The following is a 27,398-nucleotide window of genomic DNA, read 5'->3' on the forward strand; positions in this document are numbered from 1 at the left end:
CAACTTGATTTGCAATGGGCTTTACCATATCTTCCGAAAATATTTTATTCGCTGTGCATTTTACTAACGCGTCCCTTCTATATTGTTTTTGAATAAACACCACTCCTAACTATTCAAACTGGATGAAGTCGTTTCTTTTATTTTTTAACATGCTTGCTATATATAGAGTGGCAGCATCGGGTGACGTGGTGTCAGCCCGTCTTTACATAAAACAAAGTTCTCTGTCACTCAGGGAATTCTGCAAAGGCACTCGGGGAAAACTTGGAAAACTCGGGGAACTTGTAAATGTCAACTTGGTAGACACACGAAACTAAACGCAAGCTGAACGAGTGCTTCGAACAACTCGCGCCCCTAGGTGCCGAACCGAACCGGAACCCAAAAAACCGTACCGAATAGCAATTTTGAGCCGAGCTGAACCCGAAGCCAACCTGAACCGAAAAAAAAAATGCGCTTTCCTTGTCCGCGCAAGCTCTAGCCTACGTTTTAACGCGATAGCGTCAAGAGCTCCGAGTCGCAGAAAATCCGGTGTCAGCGTCCCGAGTCCAGCGTCAACCATCTTTTCACGAAAAGTTATTCCGTACAACGCAATTCCATACGACTTTAGAGTTGTTCTATCATTGAAGTTGCTCGTACCTTCTTTTACTTCTTCACAAAGTTATTCCTCGGAATGGCAGCCACAAACAAATGTCATGAAACAAAACACCGAACAACACATGCTTTCTATGTGAAATCTTCTCAGACTGAAATATCAAAAGTGCGAAACAATTGCAGGAGATCGGCCCACGTAGCAGGCCGCGTTTCTCCCAGAACGCTCGCTTTCGGGCATGGATTTCTCAGCCAGCGTTTCCCGGTAAACATTACGGTTACATAAGCTGCAGTTGCCGGAAAGCGCGAGAAGCAGTCAGGGATCTTTGACTGCTATCGCGTTCCGCCCTTAAGTGGAAGCTTGTAAGCGTCCTCCAAATTTTTAACTGCGCCTATAGGTGAGGCAAACGAAAACGCGCCAAGCGTCTCCACGCGCTCAGTCGCCCGCGAGGAGCTCATAACTCGAAGTACCGCTCAGCGGCATTCAATTGGATATTAGTGCTTTTTATTTTATGCACTCATTTTATACTCATGACGTGGCGCCACCTCCTACCCATTGGCTGCGCCATCACGTGCCCAACGACGCACGCATTATAATGCACACGTTTAGACAGCCACATGGCTGACTGAACGTGACTGCAGACGTGACGTGAGCAATGACGCACGCACTAGACACAAATTTGGTCAGCCAGGACCGCGGAGTCCTCCGTGGCGACGGGGAAGCATGCTCCTCTCGCACCCCGGAGGTCAGGATTCGATCCCCGCCCAGGCCTAAATTTACCTAATGTTATTTTCAAATGCATTAATTTACTTTGTTTACAGGAACCTCCCTGAGAAATTCGACGTCAATTCGACATTTCTTTTCTGTGGTTATGCTCTTTGCCTTCTGCCATTTTTGCTATTCTGTCACGCTGCCGACTACAACGTCGGAGTTTCGCGTAATTGGGCTTGTAATGCTTTCGCGTTACAATTGCATTTTTGCTTTCTCTCTAAAATGCGTCTAACTAATGTCGGGTGAACTTGTATTCGAAGCTGCGTGCACAAGCGCCTAAAAACTGGCTTGGACTTTTTTTCAGCAGTTACAAAGAGACAAATGAAAAAAAAAATCATGAGTCATTCCACTCTGTGAAGGTGGGTGACCGACGAAGCTGTTTAGCGCACGACACAGAGGTGTCCAAATTTTTTAAGCAAAGCTACGAACTCGTCTATAGTGATGTTTATATACATACGCGTGGACGGCGGGAACGCCACCCCGAGGAGCCGCAGGATACTGGACACGCGTGACGTTCCGACGGGACCGCCACCACGGGAGAGCGGAAGGAAAGTAGATGCGCAAGCGCTCGGAACGCCGATAGAGAGAGCCCGGTTGAACGTAGACATAATCGCCGCGGATCAAAGTGTAGTATCTGTTCTTATAAGCTTACTCTCTGGTACGGGCTCTATTAGGACCCAAAATATTAAACTTATTTTTTCAAGGTAGCGGAGTGCTTGCAGCCTGCTTCACCTTCGCCGCGGGTTGGATAGGCCCACGGTTTTTGCACACGCAGAACAAAAATGCACGGAACCAAGCCATGCACAGCTTTCCTGTAGAAACAAACAAGCAAAAAGAATGTCGGTGAACGTCGGGCTGCTGCTATCACCGCCTACGTTGAGTAACTCCCCCGACCCCAATTTTGTTTTCTCGTTATCGTAGCAGCGCCAAGTTTTGTGTGCGCGAACGCAAGCGGAACGTGTTCCAAGAAACTCGGAAGGCGGCACTCTTTGTCTGTAGAAAGTGACTAATTGTTTTGGCGAAGCCGAGAAATATACATGGCACTGGCGTTTTCCTTTCGGGTGAAGAAAATGGAAAGATTGTTTCCCATTGGTGGGGTTTGGATGTTTTTCGTCGTGTTTGTTCCTGTGCTTGGAAAAAGCCAAAAGAGAGAGAGATGTTTTTGCCACACGCACATGCCCCCCCGCACGCACACGCGCGCGCACACACAGGCGCACACTGAGCGGCAGGGTATCGAACCGGAACTGAAGCGAAAACCAGAAAAACCTTATTTTTGCTCGCACCGGAACTTAACCAGAACGATACGCTTTCTTTTTTTTTTTTCACTCCGTAGCGAAACCGAAAGGAAAAATAACCGTTTTCGGTTCAGGTTGACTTCCTTTGCTGGAGTTTTTTATCCATGAACGCCTGCTCTTGTGGCTAAACTAAGCTACCTCATTTGTATATACACGCCCTTTTCCAGTGATATTAAAAGTAGCAGCAGCGTTCGTTCGGTTTTCAGCGTATTGCGTCAGGGGATCAGTCTACGTGTTCTGTTAACGTGGTACTACTTATATCGCATCGCACTCGCGGAATCGCCAGAATGTGATGCCTACTAAGTGCTTAAGACAGTGGAGCACATTTAGGATGCCCCAGCTAACGTTAGCCAAACTGTTGAAAGAAAAAAGATCTTAAAGACATGGTGCAAGATACGACTTTAAAACCTACGTGGTTCGGTCGTCAGACCTCTGACAACTTGACATCGGAAGTCTTTCTGTGGCGGGATTTCTAACGTTTCTTTTTTCTTCTTTAAACAGCGTCACTAATATTAGCTGGGGCACACGGTATACTTGCTCCTTGTCCCCAGTATGACTTTGAACGGCAGGCATTGATCTCTTCCTTAGCGCAACTTAACAGACTGTTCAGTGAAAAAAGTTCTTCTGGGCCATTGACCGGAAATATCGATGAAGCGAGCCATCAAGGCTCTCTTAGAATATTTAGTTAACACAGCCTCGATTCGAGGCTCTAAACAGGCCCTTCGTACACGAACGTGCAAATAATAATAATAATAATAATAATAATAATAATAATAATAATAATAATAATAATAATAATAATCGTCATCGTCATCATCAGCCTGTCATATCCACTGCAGGATGAAGGCCTCTCCCTGCAATCTCCAATTACCCCTGTCCTGCGCCAACCGATTCCAACTAGCGCCCGCGAAATTGCTAATTTCATCGCCCCTCCTATAGTCTTCTACCGTCCTCGACTGCGCCTCTCTTGGCACCCATTCTGTAACCCTAATGATCCACCGGTTATCTAACCTACGCATTACATGACCTGCCCAGCTCCATTTTTTTTTCTTAATGTCAATTAGAATATCGACTATACGCATTTGCTCTCACCCAAAGCTCTCTCTTTCTGTCTCTTAACGTTATGCCTAGCATTCTCCGTTCCATCGCTTTTTGCGCGGTCCTTCAACTTGTTCTCAAGTTTTTTTGCCAGTCTCCAAGTTTCTGCTCCATTGTCAGCACCGGTAAAACACACTGATTGTACACCTTTCTTTTAATCGCTTCCTACTGCCCTGTCCTTATCGTTACTCCTAAAGTCCCCATATATTTCTCCTCTCACCTTTCCCCCTGAGCATAGTAGCAGAGTAGAGGACCTCTCTGCGTTTCTGCAATATATTCTCTCTCTCTCTTTTCCTCAACGAAGCTTAGTTTCACATAGACTTCAGCGTTGATGTTGCATCTGCATTATTATTTTGTAACTACGCGCGGCCTGAAGAACAAACAAAATGCATAATTTTTCAGTGCAGCTTAGCAGCAGCATCGAGTTCTTGTACAAAATAAATTTGTGCTGTTTTCCTGTAATTATTATTCGGTTATGCAAATGAACTTGAACCAGCTTTAACCGTTACTTTTTCGCTCCGGATTTGAACCGTAACTAAACAGTCTTCGGTAAATCGAAAAGAAAACTGGAACGAAAAAAGTTTCGGTTCGTCACTCTGCTTAGTGGCTGCCCCAAAAGCTCGCATCCTTGAACAACTGGCCACCTCTTAAGCTAGTGTCGGAAAGCGCCAGAAGCGCTCCTCCATTTAATTTTTAATTCTTTATTTTTTTTTTCGCGAATTAGGGTGAGCTAAGTTTAGGGACATGAACCTCGCGCTGTCGAGGTGGCGGGGCCGAACCGAGTCAACAGTAGTGTGAGAGAAAAAAAAAAATAAAGAAACGGGACAGAAAAAGAATGTCGTAAAACCGAGTAGTACATACGAAGCATGTGATGTGTGTCGAGGCACACCGGAGCAAGAGGCAGGAGTGGGGGTGGGGCGGAGAGAAGTTTGGACAGGCATGACAGGGGCGTGGTTTCGATAATACGGTGCAGTGTGTTACAAAACTGGGCACCCACAAAAACTTATTTGGTGATACATACAGTCCATGGAGCTTATTTCGCTCAAAAAGTGCGGTACGGTCGAATATTAAAGAAAACGTCTTACTGTAGTAGCAATCGGAGCGCCTGCGAAATAACATTTATCAATGGATGATTGTCTAATGAATAACATCAGCAACTTTCTTATTCCCTCTCTCGAAATACTCGAAGATATGTGTAAGTTATGTTTTGTTCAGTTCTGATTAGTTGTTCGCCTTAAAAATGGACGTTGTGCAAATTGTGATGGGAGGCGGGGAAAGCATAATAAAAATCTACTGTTTTATCTGCTGGAGGGGCCTCACCTCTTCATCTACTCAGCAGCAAGCGAGAAGAAATAGCACAGTTAACTTGGGGCAACGTCAGATGCTCGACACCAGCCTTGGATGTACTCTGGAACGCGAGAGATCAGACTTAAAACAGTAGTTTGAAAAAGGAAGTACTGAAGCCAGACGTACGTACCTGAGACTAATCACGTTGGGTGGCGGACAGCAAGTTTGCGTAAATACTGTTACACTTTGTGCACGATGGAAGGTTGGAAGCCTTTATTTGATTATTCCTCATATGGCCTTGCGGCAAATCCCCGCGAAAAAAAAAAAAAAGACGTGTCATATGCGTTACGCGCACAGTGCAACATGAAATCATGCATCACAAATTGCGAGGAACTCGACCAAAAAGCAAAGGATACAGCTTTTGGTAAAATTGGAACACACTAAGTTAAACGCTTTTCTTTTCCTTGTACCGAATGTTGCATAGATAGCGAATTCGATATCAGTGACTATATAGGCTAAACCGCTGGCCCATTTTCGCCGGATATTTTCGAATGTAATGCTTAGTGCTTCGCCCGAGGGGCAAACACGTAAATCGTATCTACACGTTACAGGGCTGACAATTAAATTATACCCTTTATATGGCGCACTCATCCAAACTAGCCTAATCTCTATTCAAACATGCAAACAAAACAGAAAAGATCTCAGAATATCCATATCCAATTATACACGATATTATATGCCTTCATATGGATGTTTTAGTACGAACGTACCAAACAGACCATGTTTTGTCCTGCTGCCTGCGCACGGACACTTACTAGTACAGTTATATTTGTTTCCTTGCAAAGAGGTCGTCGTCGTCCTCGTCATCATCATCATCATCGTCGTCGTCTTCGTCGTCATCATCATCATCATCATCATCTTTCATGTCCACTGCAGGACGAAGGCCTCTCCCTGCGATCTCCAATTAACCCTGTCCTGCGCCAGCCGATTCCAACTAGCATCTGCGAATTTCCTCATTTCAGCGCACCACCTAGTCTTCTGCCGTCCTCGACTGCGCTTCCCTTCTTTTGGTATCAATTCTGTAACCCTAATGGTCCAACGGTTATCTAACCTGCGCATTACATGACCTGCCCAGCGCCATTTTGTTCTCTTAATGTCAATTAGAATATCGGCTATACCCGTTTGCTTTCTTATCCAAACCGCTCTCTTTCTGTCTCAACATTATGCCTAGCATTCTTCGTTCCATCGCTCTTTGTGCGGTCCTTAACTTGTTCGCAAGCTTTTTTGCCAGTCTCCAAGTTTCTTCCCCATTGTCAGCACCGGCAAAATGCACTGATTGTAAACCTTCCTTTTCAATGATAATGGTAAGCTTCCAGTCAGGAGCTGACAATGTCTGCCGTATGCGATCCAACCCATTTTTATTCTTCTATGAATTTTCTTCTCATGATCAGGGTTCCCTGTGATTAATTGACCTAGGTAAACGTACTCCTTCACAGACTCTAGAGGCTGACTCGCGGTCCTGAACTCTTGTTCCCTTGCCCGGTTATTCATCATTACCTTTGTCTTCTGCATATTAATCTTCAACCCCACTCTTACACTGTCTCTGTTGAGGTCCTCAATCATTTGTTGTAACTCGTCTGCAGTGTTCCTAAATAGAACAATGTCATCGGCAAGCCGAAGGTTGCTGAGGTATTCGCCGTCGACCCTTACTCCTAAGCTTTCCCAGTTTAATAGCTTGAATACTTCTTCCAAGCACGCAGTGAATAGCATTGGAGAGATTGTCTTCCTGTCTGACCCCTTACTTTATCGGTATCTTCCTTCTTTTCTTGTGGAGAATTAAGGTAGCTGTAGCATCTCTGTAGATATTTTCCAGGATTTTTAAGTAAGCGGTCTGTATTCCTTGATTATGTAATGCCTCTATGACTGCTGTTATCTCTACTGAATCAGATGCATTTTCGTAATCTATGAAAATGCATTTGATTCAGTAGAGATAGACTATTGGAATTCCATAGCCGAGAACATTCGTTCGTTTTAAGTGACTGTTTAGCTGCACTTGATAGCGATAATTTTGCTTCATGTTTGCTATAGCGCCATATCTATATTGGTCACCTTGTCTTATGTCGGCTCCAACTTATAAGAATACGAGAAACGCCAGTCTTGCCATGAGCGGAGCCTTGGTATAAGCCAGGAGAGACGCAATCGCGAAACACGGGTTTGAAACGTTCGCGCTGGCGCACTGTAATGCCACGAGATTTAGGCAACGTGTCCCCGAGGGTTAGCACATCGTTGATAGATAATTAAGAATTACAATAAGAATCGTGCTCGCTAACATGAAGCATACGCCATTCCGCTGTTCAGTCCGCGTTAGGGCGAGATCATCTGCGACATGGTTTAATGCCATAAGGCAGGGCGAGGGTGCAAAGCACGCACTCTCGCTCTCGTCTGCTTTGCTCGCCAGCTGTCGTCCCGTCTGTTTCATTTCTTTCTCCGTGTGAATACCTTCCCGAATGTTGCGCAGCTAATATGAACACAAATTCGACGAGGTGACTTGTTTTCGTCAGTTGTTCTCCCCGAACGAGTTAAGAGGAAGCTTTAGCTCGGGTGCTCCTAAGTACATGTAAAGGAGAATTCGTTTTTATTCGCAACCACTGCACCAAGTTTGACGATGTTTGTTGCATTTGCAAGAAAAACTTAAAATCTAGTGACTGTTGGTTTCGAATTTCTGATTTAGGTTGTGAATTTTTTATTAGAAATTGGCAAAAATCGAAAATTCTCAGAAAGCGGAACTATAAGGTTTTCAACTCTAACTCAGCAATGAAAAATGATGTCACAGTCCTGTGAATTACGTGTAATAGTACATCTAAAGCGGACAAAATTTGATGTTACACATGAATCTTAAAAATAAAAAAATACGACTATTAAAATACAGTTTTTGCAGAACCCTTGTAACGACTTAACAAATTCGCGTACGACATACATTGACATATCGAATTTCTCCGCTTTTAATGGTCTAATGGATGCCGTTTACAGAACCGCTATACGTGTTCTTGATGCAGAGCTATTAATTTGTAAAATTCGTACTTGTATGTTTTTTTTCAACTTTCGAATTTTTGAAAGTCCTTTTCACAAAATTCATGCACTAAATCGAAATTACGCTTTCAACAGTCACTAGAATTTGAAATTATCTCTCAAATGCAACGAACTTCATTAAAATCGGTCCAGGGGTTATCTCAGAAAAGCGTTTTTGCGTTTTACATGTATTTATATCGGCCACGTCGGAGTTGAGCCCGAGCTTAAGCTTCCTCTTAAGCGCCATAGTCGAAACATTGGCTCCAGAGTGAGACATTTTATCACTTTTGATCACTTGTACCCCAGAAAGCCCAAATACCAATTCTAGATATCAAGGAAAGTTATTTGATCACCTTCATGTCTCCCTATCGGGATTATACATTCGTGCCAACGAAAGATAAAGAAACTAAGAAACGGTGGAATGGTACTTGATTTATAAATTAATTAACCTAGTAAGGGTTTCGTTGAAGTCCCCACGATTGAAACTTCACTATGTCAATAGCGCAAATATATGCTTTGTGTTAACTTTTCATTCGCTCAAGTCGGCATATTTAGGTGTGAGAATGAGCTTATCAGAAATGATACGTCGGACATTGAGGGGTTAAGCATAGTCATATCTTACGCCCCTACATCCACTCATGATGACCAGGAAGTCGAAAGCTTCTATGAAGACGTGGAATCGGCGATGGTAAAGTCAAAACAAAATACACTATACTGATGGGCGACTTCAATGCCAGGGTAGGCAAGAAGCAGGCTGGAGACAAGTCAGTGGTGTAGGAGATGAGGACGGATTTCGAGATGAAACACTTGGGAGGTTTATTTACATTGAGCGTCAATTAACAGTAGTAAAGTCATTACGGGCCGGCAGCAACTCGGACGCTGCGGCCCGTCGCAAGAAGTTCAAGAGAGGTGAATCCGGGAATGCTCTGGAATCTCTGGAATGCTCTTCTTGCTGCTCCCGGTCTCTCTTTTAAGCCCTTCGATGTCTCTGGAAGGCGCATCATGTTCGGCCAATGGGAGAGCCCGCTCAGATGACGTCACCTTCGGCCAATGGTAGGCACCCGCGCGGTGGTGTCACACCCGGCTACTCCCCGTGGTCTTGCCTTGCTGTGGTGCAATGCTCTCTTCAAAGGCGGCCGGTGAGACGCTGCCAGGCCTTCCCGGTACATCACAGCCGTCCGGTTGTCACGGCGCATTACAGCCGTCAGGTTGTCACGGCGCATTACAGCCGTTTTGGTTCGGGACCCACTTTACTTCCAGCAGTGCCGGGCTATCCCCTCGTTTTCTCAGGAATATGGCATCCGTGTTTCTTCGCTCCTCACTTAGCAGTGGCGCGATTCGATGTGGTCTGGGGAACTCGAAGTAGCCTCAGGAAACGGCCCCATATCTAACAGTGGGGGAATATGGCATAGGCTCTAGGAATAGCAGGGGAGAGTTATTAGTAGAGTTTGCAGAGCAGAATAATATGAGGATAATGAATACCTTCTACCGCAAGCGGGATAGCCGAAAGTGGTCATGGAGGAGCCCGAATGGCGAGACTAGAATGAAAAAGACTTTATACTCTGCGCTAACCCTGGCATCATACAAGATGTGGACGTGCTCGGCAAGGTGCGCTGCAGTGACCATACGATGGTAAGAACTCGAATTAGCCTAGGCTTGAGGAGGGAACGGAAGAAACTGGTACATAAGAAGCCGATCAATGAGTTACCGGTAAGAGGGAAAATAGAGGAATTCCGGATCAAGCTACAGAACAGGTATTCGTCTTTAACTCAGGAAGAGGACCTTAGTGTTGAAGATATGAACGATAATCTTATGGGCATCATTAAGGAGTGCGCAATACAAGTCGGCGGTAACTCCGTTAGACAGGATGCCAGTAAGCTATCGCAGGAGACGAAAGATCTGATCAAGAAACGCCAATGTATGAATGCCTCTAACCCTACAGCTAGAATAGAACTGGCAGAACTTTCCAAGTTAATCAACAAGCGTAAGACAGCTGACGTAAGGAAGTATAATATGGATAGAATTGAACATGCTCTCAGGAACGGAGGAAGCGTAAAAAAATTACCGACGATTACGTTACTTCCTAATGCGAAATTTGAGCGCAGCAAATAAGCTGTTTCACCTTTTCGATAGATTGAGGCAAAGAAATCGAGCAACACATGTATGCGCTATCACAGAATATTTTTTTATTTTTCACACGTATTCCTTTAACAAAGACTCCACTAACAGTTCTTGACAGTCATGAAGGAAGCTTTGTGGTCGGAGAAATAGACTGATATATGTTCGACTTGGTACACCAATGCTTGATTCTCAAAGACGAGATCTATACAAGTGCCTCGCGAGGTTGTCACAGCCGTGGGACGCGTTACGAGCGAGAGGAACGGGATGTTCTCCCGCATAAGTGTTAGGAAATTGCTGTTTGTCTTTATGTCAAGCCGCCACCGATCTGGCTCTCTGATTGCCACCGCACAGGGCGAACGGCAGCGGCAATTTCGGCTCGGGCGGTGCACATATACAGATCCGCCGCCACCGATCTGGCTCTCTGATTGCCACCGCACAGGGGTTGCATTGGAGGAGGAGCGAAGAAAGGAATTAAGTTCGAGCCGGCGCTTTGACAACCGGAGACTCGCAGGAAGAGGGGGGAGGGGGGCGGCGTGTACACCCAGCGGCAAACGATGGGGGCAGAAGCGCGCGCAGCAAGCGGACAACACGATAAAGGGAGGAGGGAAGAGATAGCAGCGACTGACTGATGCCGCTGACGCCGATAGTGAGTCAACCCCAGCTGCGGAGTTGGTTTCAGGGACAACGCCGCCGATGCCGACACAAACAATATGATACCCTCGCTTCCGCAGCGCTAAGAACCAGGTCTAGCCGTGGGAAGGTGGTCACGTATTCGTCGACGTGCCGGGGCCTACGTGAAATAACCGGCGCGTCGGCAACTGAAGAGCACCCTATCCGCCACACAAGAACAGGGGGGGAGGGACCCTTTCCTCCTCTTTCTGCATGGCGGCGACGGTGTTCTATGCAGTCACGTTATCTTGACTCTCTAGCGGCGTCAGCGGCATCCAGCGGTATCAGTCGGTCGCTGCTAGCGCTGGGGGGATGAAAGGGGGGCGGAGCTGGTTACGAGGCCGACGACAACGCCGACGACGACGCGAAACCCAGGAACGGACGCCAAAGAGCTGCGCTCTAAAACAGGGAAGAAGAAACTAGAAATAGACAAGAATCAGATGTATGCGTTAAGAGACAAAGCCGGCAATATCATTACTAATATGGATGAGATAGTTGAAGTGGCTGAGGAGTTCTATAGAGATTTATACAGTACCAGTGGCACACACTACGATTAATGTAAGAGAGAATAGTCTAGAGGAATTTGAAATCCCACAAGTAACGCCGGAAGAAGTAAAAAAAATTACCGACGATTACGTTACTTCCTAATGCGAAATTTGAGCGCAGCAAATAAGCTGTTTCACCTTTTCGATAGATGGCGGCGCTTAGCCTCTGCTTCGGCGACGCGTACTCCTGGATCATCTCGACGGCGGCGACGGTAAGCTTCTGCTTCGGCGGCACGCACCTCTGGATTCTGACGGCGACGGCGCTGGGCCTCTGCTCTGGCAGCTCGTTTAGCAGCAGCAGCAGCAGCAGCAGACGGAGGACTTCCATCGGTCGTCTCGCTCATGGCTCAGAAAGAACTGGCAGATAATTTCGCAGTGGCGAACGGCAGCGGCAATTTCGGCTCGGGCGGTGCACATATACAGATCCGCCGCCACCGATCTGGCTCTCTGATTGCCACCGCACAGGGCGAACGGCAGCGGCAATTTCGGCTCGGGCGGTGCACATATACAGATCCGCCGCCACCGATCTGGCTCTCTGATTGCCACCGCACAGGGGTTGCATTGGAGGAGGAGCGAAGAAAGGAATTAAGTTCGAGCCGGCGCTTTGACAACCGGAGACTCGCAGGAAGAGGGGGGAGGGGGGCGGCGTGTACACCCAGCGGCAAACGATGGGGGCAGAAGCGCGCGCAGCAAGCGGACAACACGATAAAGGGAGGAGGGAAGAGATAGCAGCGACTGGCTGATGCCGCTGACGCCGATAGTGAGTCAACCCCAGCTGCGGAGTTGGTTTCAGGGACAACGCCGCCGATGCCGACACAAACAATATGATACCCTCGCTTCCGCAGCGCTAAGAACCAGGTCTAGCCGTGGGAAGGTGGTCACGTATTCGTCGACGTGCCGGGGCCTACGTGAAATAACCGGCGCGTCGGCAACTGAAGAGCACCCTATCCGCCACACAAGAACAGGGGGGGGGGGGGGGGGCCCTTTCCTCCTCTTTCTGCATGGCGGCGACGGTGTTCTATGCAGTCACGTTATCTTGACTCTCTAGCGGCGTCAGCGGCATCCAGCGGTATCAGTCGGTCGCTGCTAGCGCTGGGGGGATGAAAGGGGGGCGGAGCTGGTTACGAGGCCGACGACAACGCCGACGACGACGCGAAACCCAGGAACGGACGCCAAAGAGCTGCGCTCTAAAAAGCCTTGGGAGCTATCCAAAGGGGGAAGGCAACTGGGGAGGATCAGGTAACAGCAGATTTGTTGAAGTATGGTGGGCAGATTGTGCTGGAAAAACTGGCCACCCTGTATACGCAATGCCTCATGACTTCGAGCGTACCGGAATCTTGGAAGAACGCTAACATAATCCTAATCCATAAGAAAGGGGACGCCAAAGACTTGAAAAATTATAGCCCGATCAGCTTACTGTCCGTCGCCTACAAAGTATTTACTAAGTGAATCGCAAATAGAATAAGGAACACCTTAGACTTCTGTCAACCAAAGGACCAGGCATGATTCCGTAAAGGCTACTCAACAATAGACCATATTCACACTATCAGTCAGGTGATAGTGATTCAGTCGAAACCTCAGCAGTCACGGAAACATTACAGAATCAGGGCGTAGACGAACCGTATGTAAAAATACTGAAAGATATCTATAGCGGCTCCACAGCCACCGTAGTCTTCCATAAAGCAAGCAACAAAATCCCACTAAAGAAAGGCGTCAGGCAGGGAGATACGATCTCTCCAATGCTATTCGCAGCGTGTTTACAGGAGGTATTCAGAGACCTTGATTGGGAAGAATTGGGGATAAGAGTTAATGGAGAATACCTTAGTAACTTGCGATTCGCTGATGATATTGCCTTCCTTAGTAACTCAGGGGACCAACTGCAATGCATGCTCACTGACCTGGAGAGGCAAAGCCGAAGGGTGGGTCTAAAAATTAATCTGCAGAAAACTGAAGTAATGTTTAACAGTCTCGGAAGGGAACAGCAGTTTACAATAGGTAGTAAGGCACTCGAAGTGGTAAGCGAATACATCTACTTGGGACAGGTAGTGACCGCGGATCCGGATCATGAGACTGAAATAACCTGAAGAATAAGAGTGGGGTGGGGTGCGTTTGGCAGGCATTCTCAGATCATGAACAGCAGGTTACCATTATCCCTCAAGAGAAAAGTGTATAACAGCTATGTCTTACCAGTACTCACCTACGGGGCAGAAACCTGGAGGCTTACGAAAAGGGTTCAACCTAAATTGAGGACGACGCAACGAGCTATGGAAAGAAGAATGAGGGGTGTAACGTTAAGGGATAAGAAAAGAGCAGATTGGGTCGTCGTCGCATTAAACCGCGATCTCGACACCTCGCGCGTCACGAGCAGGAGCCGACCGGCAGCCTCCGGCCCTTTCGGACTCGGTGGCATTTGCCGCGGAGGACGGGAGAGCGCTTTAGGCCACGGTTCCTTCCGTACTTGGCAGCCGCACCCTCATACCGACAGTTCCATGATCGACCGAGCGCCACACCGTTCCTTTAGTACTTGGGCGGCAACAAAGTCGGGTCGTTACTCCATACTCGCCGCAGGAAGCGACCGGCAGCCGCAGCGTTTGCCGCGGAGGACTCGGCAGCGTTTGCCGCGGAGGACGGGAGAGCGCTCGCACCACGGTTCCGTGTGTACTAAGCGGCAGCGGCATTAGCTCTCGACCGTCAGTTCCTTGACCGACCGCACGCTTCGCCGTTCCCCTCGTACTGGGCAAAGCAGCAGGTCGGGTCGTCTTACTCCCATTCCGCGCAAGAGCGCCGAAGCGGACAGAAAGCCCACCCAGTCGCTGCAACCTTGGCCGAGGCGGGAGCATGGCCCCTGTCACTCCTCCTCCTGCAGCAGGGGCTACGCCATGTTGACCGCCTCCACCATGGACCAGACGGCAGTGCCCTGCTCTCCCGACTGCGCTCGCGGCCCCATTCACAGATGGGCAGACTCTGTGGGCTGTGCAAGGAGGTGATTGGGAGGCCTCCAGCGAACAACGCACAGCTGCCTCCTCCCCAGAGACCACCCATACCCATCACCACAGAGCTGCCCGGCGTTTCCAAACGGCGCTCCCCGACTTGTGCCCTTCAACAGACGGCTGCCTCCCTCCTGCATGAGGACCACGGAGGAAACCTGCAGATCTACGTTGACGGCTCGGTGATGCCAGACACAGGCTCGTCGACTGCGGCCTGCGTGGTGCCCGCTTTGCGGAAGAGCAAGCAGTGTCGCCTCCTCGACCATGCGACGTCAACAGCGGCAGAGGTAGCAGGCCTTCACCTGGCTGTGGACTTACTCGCAGAGGAGCTGCCAGTGACCCCAGTGACCATCTACTGCGACTCCAAGGCGGCACTTCTCAGCCTGCAGAGGCCAGAAAGGGCCAGCCTCGGGGTTGCCCTGCTCTCGACAAGGCTGATGGCGCTCCAGGAGGCGGGCTGCTCAGTGTCCCTGCACTGGCTTCCAGCCCACGTAGGGATACCGGGCAACGAGGAAGCAGATGCACTGGCAAAGCGTGCCCATCACTGCGTGGTCCCGCCCAGCCTGGCTGTGACAGCCAATGATTTCACAAGCCACAGGCTTCGGCGCCATCTGCTGGCCTGCCATCCGGACAAGCGGACGTCTTTGGGCCGCCCTCCGCGACCACTTCCACAGCGCGGCCTCGCACGCAGGGAGACCTCCCTCCTTCTGCGACTGAGGATTGGCTGCTGTTGGACGGGTGCTCGCCGCCACCGGCATGGCCTCATCGCCTCTCCAGCCTGTGCCTCCTGTGGGGAGCCCGAGACCCTGGAGCACCTCCTACTGGCCTGCCCTGCTTACCTACAGCAGCGTGACCGTCTCCTGCAGGAGTTCCGACGCCTGGGGCTTCCTTCTGCACGGCAGGAAGACATCCTCTTCCCTGGTCGTAGCGGGCCACGGAGCAAGAAATATTTAGGAGTGGAAACTCCGCTGTTTGCGGCGACCAGAAAAGGTCACAAGCCCGCGGATATATTTTCATGCTGGCGGCATGGGAAGAAATTACCGCCGTTTCGGTTGCCAGGGCAACCGGTCGAGCGTGTTGCTCCCGTTCGGCCGCGCGCGCCTGACTTCTAGGGCACTCTCGCGCGCTTCTTTACCGCTTGTAGCCCGAAGAGCAACTGCTGCTACGCTTCAGCCATTTGAGCACAGTAAAAAATAAAACGCGTTTTCCATGACAGCTATAAGATGATACATAGCTTCTGGTTGTAGCCAGGGCTATCTTGCTCCGTGGCGGGCAGTTTTCGGCTTCTTGCGCTTGCGAAACTGATGGCTATCTCGTTCCTAATCGCTCAAAGGGCGACCGCTTGTTTCTCGCTCTAGTGCTCACAGGGGTGCGCGTAGGAAGGATGCCGCCGTGCATGTGTTTCCGTTCCTTTTCTTTTTTGTAAGACTCGCGAAAACTAGTTGCCCTGGCTACTTGGCGATAAGAGGAAGATTAGCAGAAGTTTGCCACACGTGTTGCTTTTTTTGATGGGCACACAATAAAACAGTTTTCTTGAGTGCGCGCACCTACGCAGTTCGATTACGGCGTGCCCGCTGAAGCAAACACCCGTGTCGTCTGCTTGTCGTCTGCTTTGAGCGGGCGCCGCCGGAGTGAGCGCCGCAGCTGCCGGAGCCGCCGAGCCGCCTGCCGGGCGCTGCTGTTTTTTTTTTTTTTCCGCTGTGGCTTCTACGACGCGCCGCATGGTGCCGCCACTGCATAGGGTAGCGTCGGCGCATGCAAAAATTGTTTTATCTGATCGCCCGCGCTCGCTCGCGCTGACGGGAGTTTCACCTCCTATATGTCTTACTCCGTGTAGTGGGCTACCAGCCCTCCTAAGTGTCGTCGAGTACCTCGACTCGTCGGGGCTCTCGGCGAGACTCTAGGATTTTCTGCAAAGACGGATAGCCTCACGGCTATCCAAACCACTACAGGCTACTCGACCTGCCCCAATCATCTGGCTCCTGCTGGATCACCGCCCCCTGGCCTTTCACCAGATCACCACTCCTACCGGACCCAATGGGCCCTTCCTGCCGGACTGCTCAGCCGCTGCCCATGGCGTCACTTTAACCCTCTACTCTCCTATCTCCTTTGCTCCCACTCCCCCCCCCCCCCCACCCCTGTTGACGCTGAGCCGTGCTCCCGCAAGGGCTGCAGAAAACAGCGTCAACCTTTCCTTATCCCTTCAAGAACCACTTCTCTTAGTTGAAATCAAGAAAAAATGGCTGTGGCTTAGCTAAGGTTAAGCCCAGGATGAGAAGCATACTAGCCTTTATTTTAGTTGTTGAACCACTGTTTAGCCTGGTGAACTGCTGTTGCTTGGCTTTATTTGGTTCGGCTAGACGAAGAAACAACTCATGCGTTACTCTGCTTCGCCTTCAAGAGTGGAACGCGACAGGCTGCTGCTGATGATGATATCTTACAATTGGCCACTATGACTCTTGCCATCACAGCGCTGCATGCATTTATTGAGAGAGCGCGTGTGTGGCGACCGCCTTCGAAGTGCAATATTTACGTAGCCTGGGCACCGATGGGTGTGAGTCAAGCGCCGGCGGCGGCGCCGGCGACGCGGTGGTTGAACGCGCGCGGCTGCAAAACAGCGAACAACAAATGTTTTGGATGTGCGTGTGCGTGGACGCGTGCGTGTATGTGTGGGCCGTGTGCGAGCGGTATCCCATGGCGGCGCAGAAACGCTACTTGATTGTAGTTCGGACGGAAAGTGTGGGCTGTGCGCGTATTCTTTTAGATCTTGCGCCGGCGTTCATGAAACTTTCTAAGCTCTCTCTCTCTCTCTCTCTCTCTTTTACAATTGTTTTTTATTCTGATGGTTCTCGTGCTGGTGCTTTCTCATTCCTGCGTTTGTATTCGTATTTTGCGTAGGAGATGCTCCAAGACGAAAAAGTTGCGTAGCCTATATGTGTCATCGTTTCTCTTTTGACGCATGCGAGTGAGATCATCAGTCGTAGTCGTTTTGGCAGTGTAAACTTTCTCATCCCTATTTTGAGAATGTGGGTGCCCATTTTATACAAATGAAAGTTCGGCTTAGCAAAATATTGATCGATCTATCTATCCATCGGTTGATTGAAAGGGAGAGCGAGCGGGCTTAACGTCGCAAAGCAGCGCCTTTCACACGCCGTACAGTGAATGGCACCTGATTAATTTTGATCCCGTGATGTTCCTTTGCAGCAATTGCTACGATTGGGTGGACGTTTCATTTTCCCTTAACTAAACACATACGTGATCGTATTTTCATTTCGTCGCATCGGAACAGGGTGTAGGTGCGGATGCCAATTGAACCCGGGACCTGGAGCACATCATCCCAGCGGCTTGGCTGCTGGGACACCGCGGCCTGCATTTCTGAGATAACTGTATTGCAACAGGCCTGCAGTTTAATTGACGTTACAAAAAGAAAAAGAAAAGAAATTGATTACTTTATCGGATTTAACATAAAGGCGCCTTCCAAGGTTTTTTTTTGTTTAACACATTCGCGCGAAGCTCAGTGGTGGTCCCGCTTTAGACTGAAAAAAGAGAATAAGCTTCTTTCCTTATTGTTAATTGCGGGATTATCTTACCCCTCTGTACTGCAAATGTCGCAGGCTGCCGTAATTGACCGAAAACAATACGCGTGTCGAGGAGCCAATGCACTCTGCGCGCAGAAAGTTGCGAGGCTTCGGCATTCACCATTACGACTTGGCGGTTCCGAGTTGCAACACACTGCTGCTTTCTCTTTGAGAAAGATTAGCTGCTTTCGAAGTGGCCGGTGAAAGCGGTTTCGCAAAGGAAGTCGTTGTCCTCGTGTCGTTAGCCATGCCTCGCGACCCTTCGCTAACTCTTTTGGTTTCGTCACAACTTTGACCCGCGTACTTAAACAGGCCTGCATTGTCGTCTTTCTTTTCTTTTTTTCTTCTAGTATGAAGGCTCTTCGGTATTGGTCGTCCTTGAATACAAGGGCAGATAGATCCATTGCCCAAACCCTCTGTCGAGGCATCTCATCTAAAGTCTATATTGAGCAGTCTGCTTTTTGCGCTCACTGCTGTACAGCATATCGATTTGGTCAGTGTTTGTGTCTTTTCCCAGGCCACGAAAGCAAAGGAGGATTTCGCACGCCTTAAGCCAACGCGAGTGGGTAGGAAAATTAAGCGTGCTTATTTTTTGTGTGTGCGTGGCCCGAAGCCACACAGACGCCAAAAAGCAATCCCTTTAATTTCCACTTCGCTGATTGGCCTCCTTGGCGGGCGTTTCATGTACACACATTAAGATTATGCACACTGCGTTCTATAGCGTTATTGGTTTTTATAAGAGCCCGCAAATTGTGAACGCATTCGCTCCCTCTCTGAATGATTTGCAGATGTTGTGACAGTCTCTATTTCCCTTTACTTACAATTTTTTCGTCGTGGTTTTCAGTCCTCATAATTCTTCCTCGACGAACTTGTTCTAAGAATTAAGGGATATTAAAAAAAGAAAAGAAAAGCTCAAACCAGTGGGATGTACTAGGATGTAGACCCTAGTTGTCCCGACTGCACTGAAACCTTTTGCTCAATGGCACACATGCTCTGGCGATGTCCCGCGTTGCTTAACAACTTCCTCTCCAGCGAAGCCGAATGGGAGGAGGCCATCAGAAGCACGGTACTCCGAAAGCAAGCCCAGGCTATCCAGAGGGCCCAGGAAAGAGCGGAGCGTCATGGCGTTCTGTCCTTTACGAGGGCGCGGCCAGCGGCTACAATGGCCTCCCGTTAGGAGGTCCTGACAGTAGCTCCTCAGGATTAAATAAAGTTCGCTGTCTGTCTGTCTGTCTGTCTGTCTGTGTCTGTCTGTCTGTCTGTCTGTCTGTCTGTCTGTCTGTCTGTCTGTCTGTCTGTCTGTCTGTCTCTGTCTGTCTGTCTGTCTGCCTCTGTCTGTCTGTCTGTCTGTCTGTCTGTCTGTCTGTCTGTCTGTCTGTCTGTCTGTCTGTCTGTCAGTCAGTCAAACCATGAGAATCCCGACAACTGAAACGAACTCATCGGGGTGGTAGGACTGGTGGATAAGTTATGAAAAGCGGCTTTCACGACTGTTACGAAAGCCTTCCGTGCCGAAAATGAAACACATTGAGACGGAAAAAAATTTGAACAAGCATGAACATGTTAATATGAAAATATTTAATCTGCAGAACGAATCCTACAGCATCGAACAGCTTATACGTACGTTTGCTTCAGTCATCTAAACAATACCACACTCACGCTTGCTTAACCTATACTTAAGAATTTCTACCGTAAAACCAACCGTAGCCAACGTATTGTGACACATTCTATACGACGTGGCACAAAGCATGAAGTGGAACAGGACGGGCGCCATAGTATTTTCTACGCTAACTGAAAACGCAAAACGAAGCGTTGAATTTGCTTCACTGCTCGCAAAGAAATTAATTACATCTTTCGAATTAAGGTAAGCAAATTGCAGTGTGCACGCAGGCACTTCTGAAGGTCTTTGCGTCATGCCATGCGAACCTTTTTAAGTAACCGTTGCTGCGTAATGATGCACGTTGTTCTCGTGCATCTTATAGCCGAGAAGAGAGTACTCAGCTCCATCATTCATTGCTCATGCGACTTCGTGTCTTCCTCAACACTGTTAACGTGTTTCATAGTGTCAGTATATATAACTGTCATGGCCAGCGCTTTCAGCAGAACGTAGCAAACATCCACGGATATGAGTTCTACTTTCTGCTTCTTCAACGATGATCCTTTAAGGAATAGCTAATAGGATCTCACAAAATTGTGGTAATGCACTTCTGTAGCCGTGTAGTTATGCTTGCTCATGTGCAAACGTTATTAATTATGCGCTGTTAGGTATAGCTCATATACACAGACCTTAAAATAAGTGTTTAACAACAACAATGAACAACAACGACCAATCAATCAATCTTTATTTACCGTGCCCAGGAACAACCATGAGGTCCCAGTGCTGGCGCAAGCATACATGCAAAGAAAAAAAAAATATTTCGTTCCTTTTCCGGAGACGGCGAAGACCACTCCCATCGCTATCCATTAGCCTTTGACCTATATGTCTTGCGTAAGCGATGACTTCATCATATATGCCTGCAAAATTTTCTCATCTGATCACACCACCTACTTTTCTGTTCCCTCCTCAACTGCATTTCCCTTCCCTTGGCACCGATCGTTTTACTCTAGCAGACCACCGGTTATCTGTTGCAGGTTTGTCCATTTGCACTTCTAGAATGAGCTACCGATTCGCGTTTGGTTTTAATCAATACGGCTGTCATCCTGCATCCTTAATTTCATCCTTCATTTCATTTAAGCTTTTTCTTATCTTTGCCATTCATTTTCTAAAGGTCAGATCGCCCCCGTTTGTACCACGGTTCGCGCGTCTCCGAAAGACCAACCGTGTTCGCCCTTCTCTCGGGGTTTGCCACAAAAAAGCGGTGTGTAACCGAGTCCCCCAGGCGCGTGCTGACTGACACCTGAACGCATGGCAGAGTGCCGTACAGGAGCTGCGTTTTGCACTCGTCGTCTTGTGGAACGTCGCCGCGATCGCTTACTTGGGCGAGTGCGTAGACTATGCATTTGGCGTCGCACGTTCGTCGGCTCGCCACGTGACCTCGTTCACGCACCAGTCGTCTTGGCTCCGTGTCAACGGCGATGGACGGCGGACCGTCTCTGCGGCTCGCAATTATTTATTCACGCCCTTCGTCGGCGACGCTGATAGCGCGTGTCTCGCGCTAATGATGTCACAACCCTCGCCCACGTGTCCTGCAGAGAAGCCTACACGGCAGGTGCAACGCTCGGTCGCCGTGGTTGCGGAGGAGGCCGAGATCGCGGGTTGTAGTTATTGGATCGTTGACTCGTGCGTGTTCATTGATCCGCGTGACTAAGTTCTTGCTTTTCGATTTTTTTTCTTCAATGGCTTACTCATTCTCGTACTTCGTTAAGCGTGGTGGTGTATTATTATATTATCACGCGCGGATGGCGGCTGTATCCCGACCACCGTGTTGAACACCCCACTCTGGGCACGCTGTCGTCTGCGCAGTGACGGAGGCGTCAGATCAAATTCACCAGTCCTGTGGGAATCTGCCGGGTGCAGGAAGTTTCGAGAAAAGGGGAAAATATTCTCGCTTTGTGCCTCGAATGTTCGACAATTTTTTCACTCTTCGCGAAACATAGCTTGCGGATTTCTGCCGAACTGATTTGCTATAAGCGTGGTGATGGGAGGATTTATAGGCACATGCTTGCTAGTTTTTTTCTCCAAACGATACATGTTTCTGGTGAGCACGAGGTTGCGGCTTCGATTCCCGGCCGTAGTGGACGCGTATTACGATGTGGGCAGAATGTGAAAACGCTCGTGTGCAGCGCCTCGGCTGCACGCGTTAAGAAACCCCATGTGGTCAAAATTATGACGGCGCCTCTTTAAAGAGCGCATGTTACGCGACGTTAAAGGGCGTAATTTAACATTGAATGCCCGCACGCCAATATTTCCCCATATTTTACCCATATTTTCTCGAAAATTCGTCACGTTGCCGCGTAGAATGAGTACTTCCTTAAGTAATTACCTCCGGGCCTTTAACGAGAAAGTAAATGAAAATATCGTTAAGTTGTGCCAGATGTTGAGCTCCCTCCATTGTTTGGTGGTATTTAACCCATTATACATTGCCAAGGAATCAAAAGTGCTTTGATTAAAAAAGAAGCATGATACTGGTTTTTGTTAAGTCAAGTGCATAAATCTAATATTGTGTTTCTGTACTCATGTGCACTCTCCTTTCGAGTTGTTATGAAAACGTTTATTTATTCCCCGTGAATTAATTCTTTTTGTTTTTATCCTTTTAGGAAAAATTTACTCTAGGGAAGCGCAAAGCTGGGAGGGGTGGATTTTGCCCTGTGTTCACTGCGCACACGCGCTACTTTGTTCCTAAGAGCATCGTTTCATGCGCAACTTTCTGAAAGTTTGCACAACTTTCACATTCATTATAAGCGCGCGTGTAAAGTCCGAGTTTATGTACCCCTATAGCTGTACTCTTACCGTGTGTATTGATTAGCCTTCGTTTTGCATTCATCGGTCAACGCACGCACGGTTGTTTGTCTCGGCTGACCTCTTCTCGGGGGAGGCCATATAGCAGAGAGAGGCTGTGGAGTACGGAATGCCGAAGCAACAGGCAGCGAGCGGCTGACGACGCAAAACATCCGCAGAACGGATTTCGCGACCCTTCCAAACGCCCGCTTCCCGAGTTCCGAGCGCGTACACAGATGAATAAGGCACGCGTCTGGCAGTCGTTTAGTTAAAAGCACCCTGCCGCGTGATGGCTTTTCCCGTTAAGTGGAGAAGCGCACTTGCAACGCTCATTAGCCAACATTGTTTTCCTCCCATCTTTGAGGTCGTAGGCGCTGTAGGGGAGATGTTCTGGTAGGAGGCGTGGAGGAGGTTGACCTGCCCAGTGTGTGTGTGTGTGTGTGTGTGTGTGTTAGCAGGGTGTTGGGGAGGACTTGGTGCTTATTTCTCTCTCTTCCACCCCCACAGCACGTCGACGTTATTGCCTGCCTTAGCGATAAAAATAGAGGATACGGCGCGCTTTCCCGCTTGGGGCGATAGGCGGTCCCCTTCGCATCCCGCTTCCGCTGCTTCGTCGGCAGCGCTGCGTTGCCTAGGCGAAACGCGGCCCCTCTCGTCGCTTCCTCCCTCCCGGCCTTCCTAGCGTTGTCGGCGTCGGCGAGGAAATAAAAAAAGCGCCGTCGCAGCTTATGTGCTCGAAACTACGCGCGCGCAGTTTCCGTCGCGCAGTGCAACGCGCGAGGAGTTGCCCGAGTGTGCGGCCGGTGGAGATCAAGGCCTGTGTTGTGTGTGTGTGGTATGCGCGTTATGTATATGTTTTGTTCTGACTGAGCCCCGGGGTCCAGGCGCCGAGTGACCGCGGTGGCTCGAGCGCCCCCGTATATAAGGGCGCGCGCGCGTTGCACGCTTCACTTGGAATGGTCAGTTCGTGGTGTCCGCACCACCTGTTGCTTTTGTCGTCGTCGCGTCTCCAGATCTGCCCCGTCGTTTTCCTCGCGTGGATCGCAGTCACCGTCCTATGGTCTCGGGAAATCGAGAGGGCCGAATTTGTGGATCGTGCTGGTTTACGCGCGAATCTTTAGATGCGTACTCCTGGTGGTACTTCGTGAAAAGTTGTGCTTCGACGGGCGCTGTTCGCTCTGCTTCGCAGCTATCGTCGAATTATATATCCTTCCCGTCTGCTGGGTCTATTCGTTAAGGATGTATCAACGCGGCGCACCGCCTTGTGGATAGTCATCACCGCAGCAACTCCTCGGTTGCCGCAGACGCAGCTCGGCGCTCCGCTGCTTGGAGCCTCCACACTCCAGTTTCCGATCCCCGCTGAGACCCACAGAGCCTGTCGACGCCGGGGCGTTGGCGCGCGCCGGTGCAGACCATACGGGAACTTCGTCGGCACCACCTTAGTCGCTGCTTCTTGAAGCTCCTCCTGAGTACCTCGCTCTCCTGACAGTGCAGGGTACAGTATACAGAACCGCGGTTACTGCTGGTTCAGCTCGTGTCCTTATAGCTGCAGTTTATTTTCTCGCTGAATGTGCGTCTGAGAGGTGACTCGGCAGTCGATAAAAATTCCCTCTCTCGTCGGCACTGGGAGCTTCACCGCTGGCTGTTTACTTCAACTTCGGAGTCTATCTTTCTTTGTGTGAAGTGCAGACATCTGGTCCTGCCGTGCGTCGGTGGATGTTCGTCTCGGTCCACAGTTTTGTGCAGTCCGAGACACGCTCGCCCTGTTTCTGACTCAGATTCGTCGATAAACCACTTGTTGGTTGGCGCTGTTTCTATTACCTCGCAGTTACCTTCTCAATTTGTCTGTCTTTCAACACGACGGTATTTACTTCTAGCTGGTATAGAAATCGCGCGTCGCCCGTAAGTCGAACCCGGCACAAGTACGTCACACCGGCCAGTGAATGTCCCTGTGTATATACCTATACATATTAGCATTCTAGTCGGAGTTCGGCCAATTCTACTTGTTGTCGTCAAACTCACAGAGGAGTGCGACTCTTGTTCGACTACGGCATCTTCAACTTTTATACGTCGCTTGAAGACTATCAACTTCGTTGAGCCTTTCGACTCGCCGGTACTTTTACTACGCTGGCCAACGTTTAACGGCCATTTTCTGAACCAATCGCAAGGCTTGCCGAGGCTCTGCCTATAGCTTTGAAGCTCTATGATGACGTTCACCGACTTGCTTCGCAAAAACGCACCGAAGACGAAGAAGGTAAGATCTCTACCGAGTGTCGTGATTTCTGCATCCTGCCAATCATATATCTGTTATTTTCTTACGCTGTCACGTGTATTATATGGCTGGGTGCGCTTGTGTATTCGTCCGATGCGCCAGAAGGCGCGTATACGGTGTGCTTTTCTGTAATCGAAGGCCCTGCTCGTTCTTTTATGTGCCGCCCGGATCGTTGCGATTGTATCGCTTTACGGCTGTGAAATATCCCCGAAGAGACGGGCGTAGTTTGCTACATTTGGTGCGATCTCACGGGCTTGTTGTTTGCATGAGCTTTCCCAACGGAAGTGGTCCTCTCTCTCTCTCTTTACTATCCGGTCGTCTAGAGCGCTTCCCGTGCGTTGCTTGTGCTTCCCGTGCTGCATACGCAGGCGAGGAAAATTGTATATGGCGCGTCGTGCACTCTTATTCGCTGCACCTCTTAACCTTAACTCCTACCCTTAACCTGCTGCACGATGCGAACTCGACCTATGATTCCTTTCTTTTTCTCATTTTCTTAAGGCTGATTCCAATGACTGTGTTTGCGTCGTATACAACAAATCGGAAAAGTTGAACTGAAACTGATAAAATGGCGCGTCATATATATATATATAATTTTCACGATACTTCGTGTCGTACGGCGCAGCCTTTCAACGTGTATGCGCGCATTCATTTGGTCAACCTTTCGCCCCGCCCTCCCCGTATCATATACCAACGTTTACGTGTCACACGCCTACTAAACAACACAGCGGGTGGTGTGTGTGTGTGTGTGTGTGTGTGTGTGTGTGTGTGTGTGTGTGTGTGTGTGTGTGTGTGTGTGTGCGCGCGCGTGCGCGTTCTTTTTTTTTTTTGGACCATGCAGAATCTTTAGAAATCGCCTGTAGCAGATGGCATAATTCTATAGTGGGTGAGCTGGATTACTAAAAGAGGCGGACTTGCACGAGAAGTGGAAATGCATAATCGGCGAATTAACCAAAGCACAACAAAATTCACTCATTTACTTTATAATTCCTTATGGCACATATTGCAATTGACGAAATGCGTTTGCAAGGCGAGTATCCACTTTGATCGAACTTGGAGGATGATACCAGTTTCGAGATATATATTCCAAAAGTGTGCGACGAAATAAATGGGCGTATCAGTTATTTTTACGCGTCAATGCATGAACGGCGGTTTGTTCAAAAACAAAATGGTACAATAGTGCATTCTTACTGCAAGTTTCAAGGCACTATCTCGAAACCCGTACTGTCCTTAGAAGTTCCAAGTTCCTTGCAAGCTCACCGGCTACAATTCGTAACTTACAGTATGTTCCGTAAAGCAATTAATTAAAACGTTAATCAGTGCATTTCTGTACCTTAGTTGATTACGCATTTCGATTTCTCGTGCGAGTAATACCCGCCGATTCGAGTAATTCAGCTCAAGGACTACTGTTACATAGTTACGACACACGTGCCGTGTCTTACTGTATACGACAGCACGCCGTTCGAAGGTTGGAACATGAATCTTTATTGCTTCCGTCTCGGAGCGTATATATACGAAACAGAGAGGGGGAAAGGGGAAAGGGAGAACAAGGGAAGGATATCAAACGATAAACGCACGTGCCGTCAGCGCTTGCAAGGCACTCTGATTGCGGCTGACGTCACTTTACAACAACTACAATTACGCTATCTGCCACAGGTGGTTTTAAAAAATTGTGTGTGGTTAAAGAAATAAGCGCCACTAAAGAAAAGCACCCCGTATATTGGTTTAAGTAGCGTGTGACGCTCACATATCAAAATACATGTCGTACAACGCAGCTTGTTTGTGACGCGCGCTTGCTGCTTTCACAGTCATTGTTAGTTCTGTTCTCGCTGCTTCATGCATTCGGGTCTTTATATGTCATTTAAATTTAAGACACGATGAAGAAAACCTAAATGGAAATGAATCTCTTAGAACGCTCTGTCACTCTGTGATCCTGACGAGAGACGTCGTATACGACGCTGACTGTTTGTGACGTGTGCGCTCAGCTGTCATCCCTATTTTTGTTTCACCCTCGTCATCTTTCTGACGTATGGCATGGCGTATGCGTTTGTTTATAAGCACGGCTTCATTAGCGGAATGCGAGCGAGCTGCTCCAGAAAGCTAATTGATGACTGCTGGACTGGTTACGAGTCGGTCCTTCGCCTCGCGGTTTGCCGCACATTCCTCTCGAAGCTCTCTTTGTGTTGTTTCTCACCGCAGTGTTCTTTTCTTTTACTTTTCTGTAATCTCTAAGTGCTGCTCACTTTTGTGATCGGCTGCAGATCATTGTCCAAACACGTTGCGAGAGTAATGGAATGTTTCATTCTGCTTTCGCTGCCTATATGTCATCGTGCGGTTTGTGTTTGCAAGCGGATCGCCGTGCTTTTATGTTAGAACGTCGTAAGATTTGTTTTGCGTAACCCTACGGCTGCCGCCGTCACATTTTGAATGATTTCCCAACTAGTTCGTTTATTTCCTTGCCATTATAATTTTTTTCGTTTTAAATCTGTTCTGCCTTTCGCCGCCTCAGGCTGGAAAACCGCATTTGTGTTACTGTAGTGCACTTATACACCGTATATAATGGTGCAGTGCTTGAGCTCAGTGTAACTTACCACTCATCATAGTATTATAGAAGCTGGACGATACGCTGTAGAAAACAATATTCCTGTTCTGTAGGTTTTCTGCTGTATATAATTGTGCTTACTGCCC

The 27,398-nt window shown here is 48.7% G+C and overlaps 1 protein-coding gene and 1 pseudogene across 5 annotated transcripts in view; both read left to right on the plus strand.

Annotated features, from left to right (window-relative positions):
* Positions 1-27,398, plus strand: part of LOC126533015 (calpain-B-like) — a 172,802-nt gene that overhangs the window by 48,422 nt on the left and 96,982 nt on the right. The window lies entirely within an intron of this gene.
* LOC126533328 (U2 spliceosomal RNA) lies at positions 1,962-2,120 on the plus strand (annotated as a pseudogene).

The sequence above is a fragment of the Dermacentor andersoni genome, chromosome 7, assembly GCF_023375885.2.
Source record: "Dermacentor andersoni chromosome 7, qqDerAnde1_hic_scaffold, whole genome shotgun sequence".
Lineage (NCBI taxonomy): Eukaryota > Metazoa > Arthropoda > Arachnida > Ixodida > Ixodidae > Dermacentor > Dermacentor andersoni.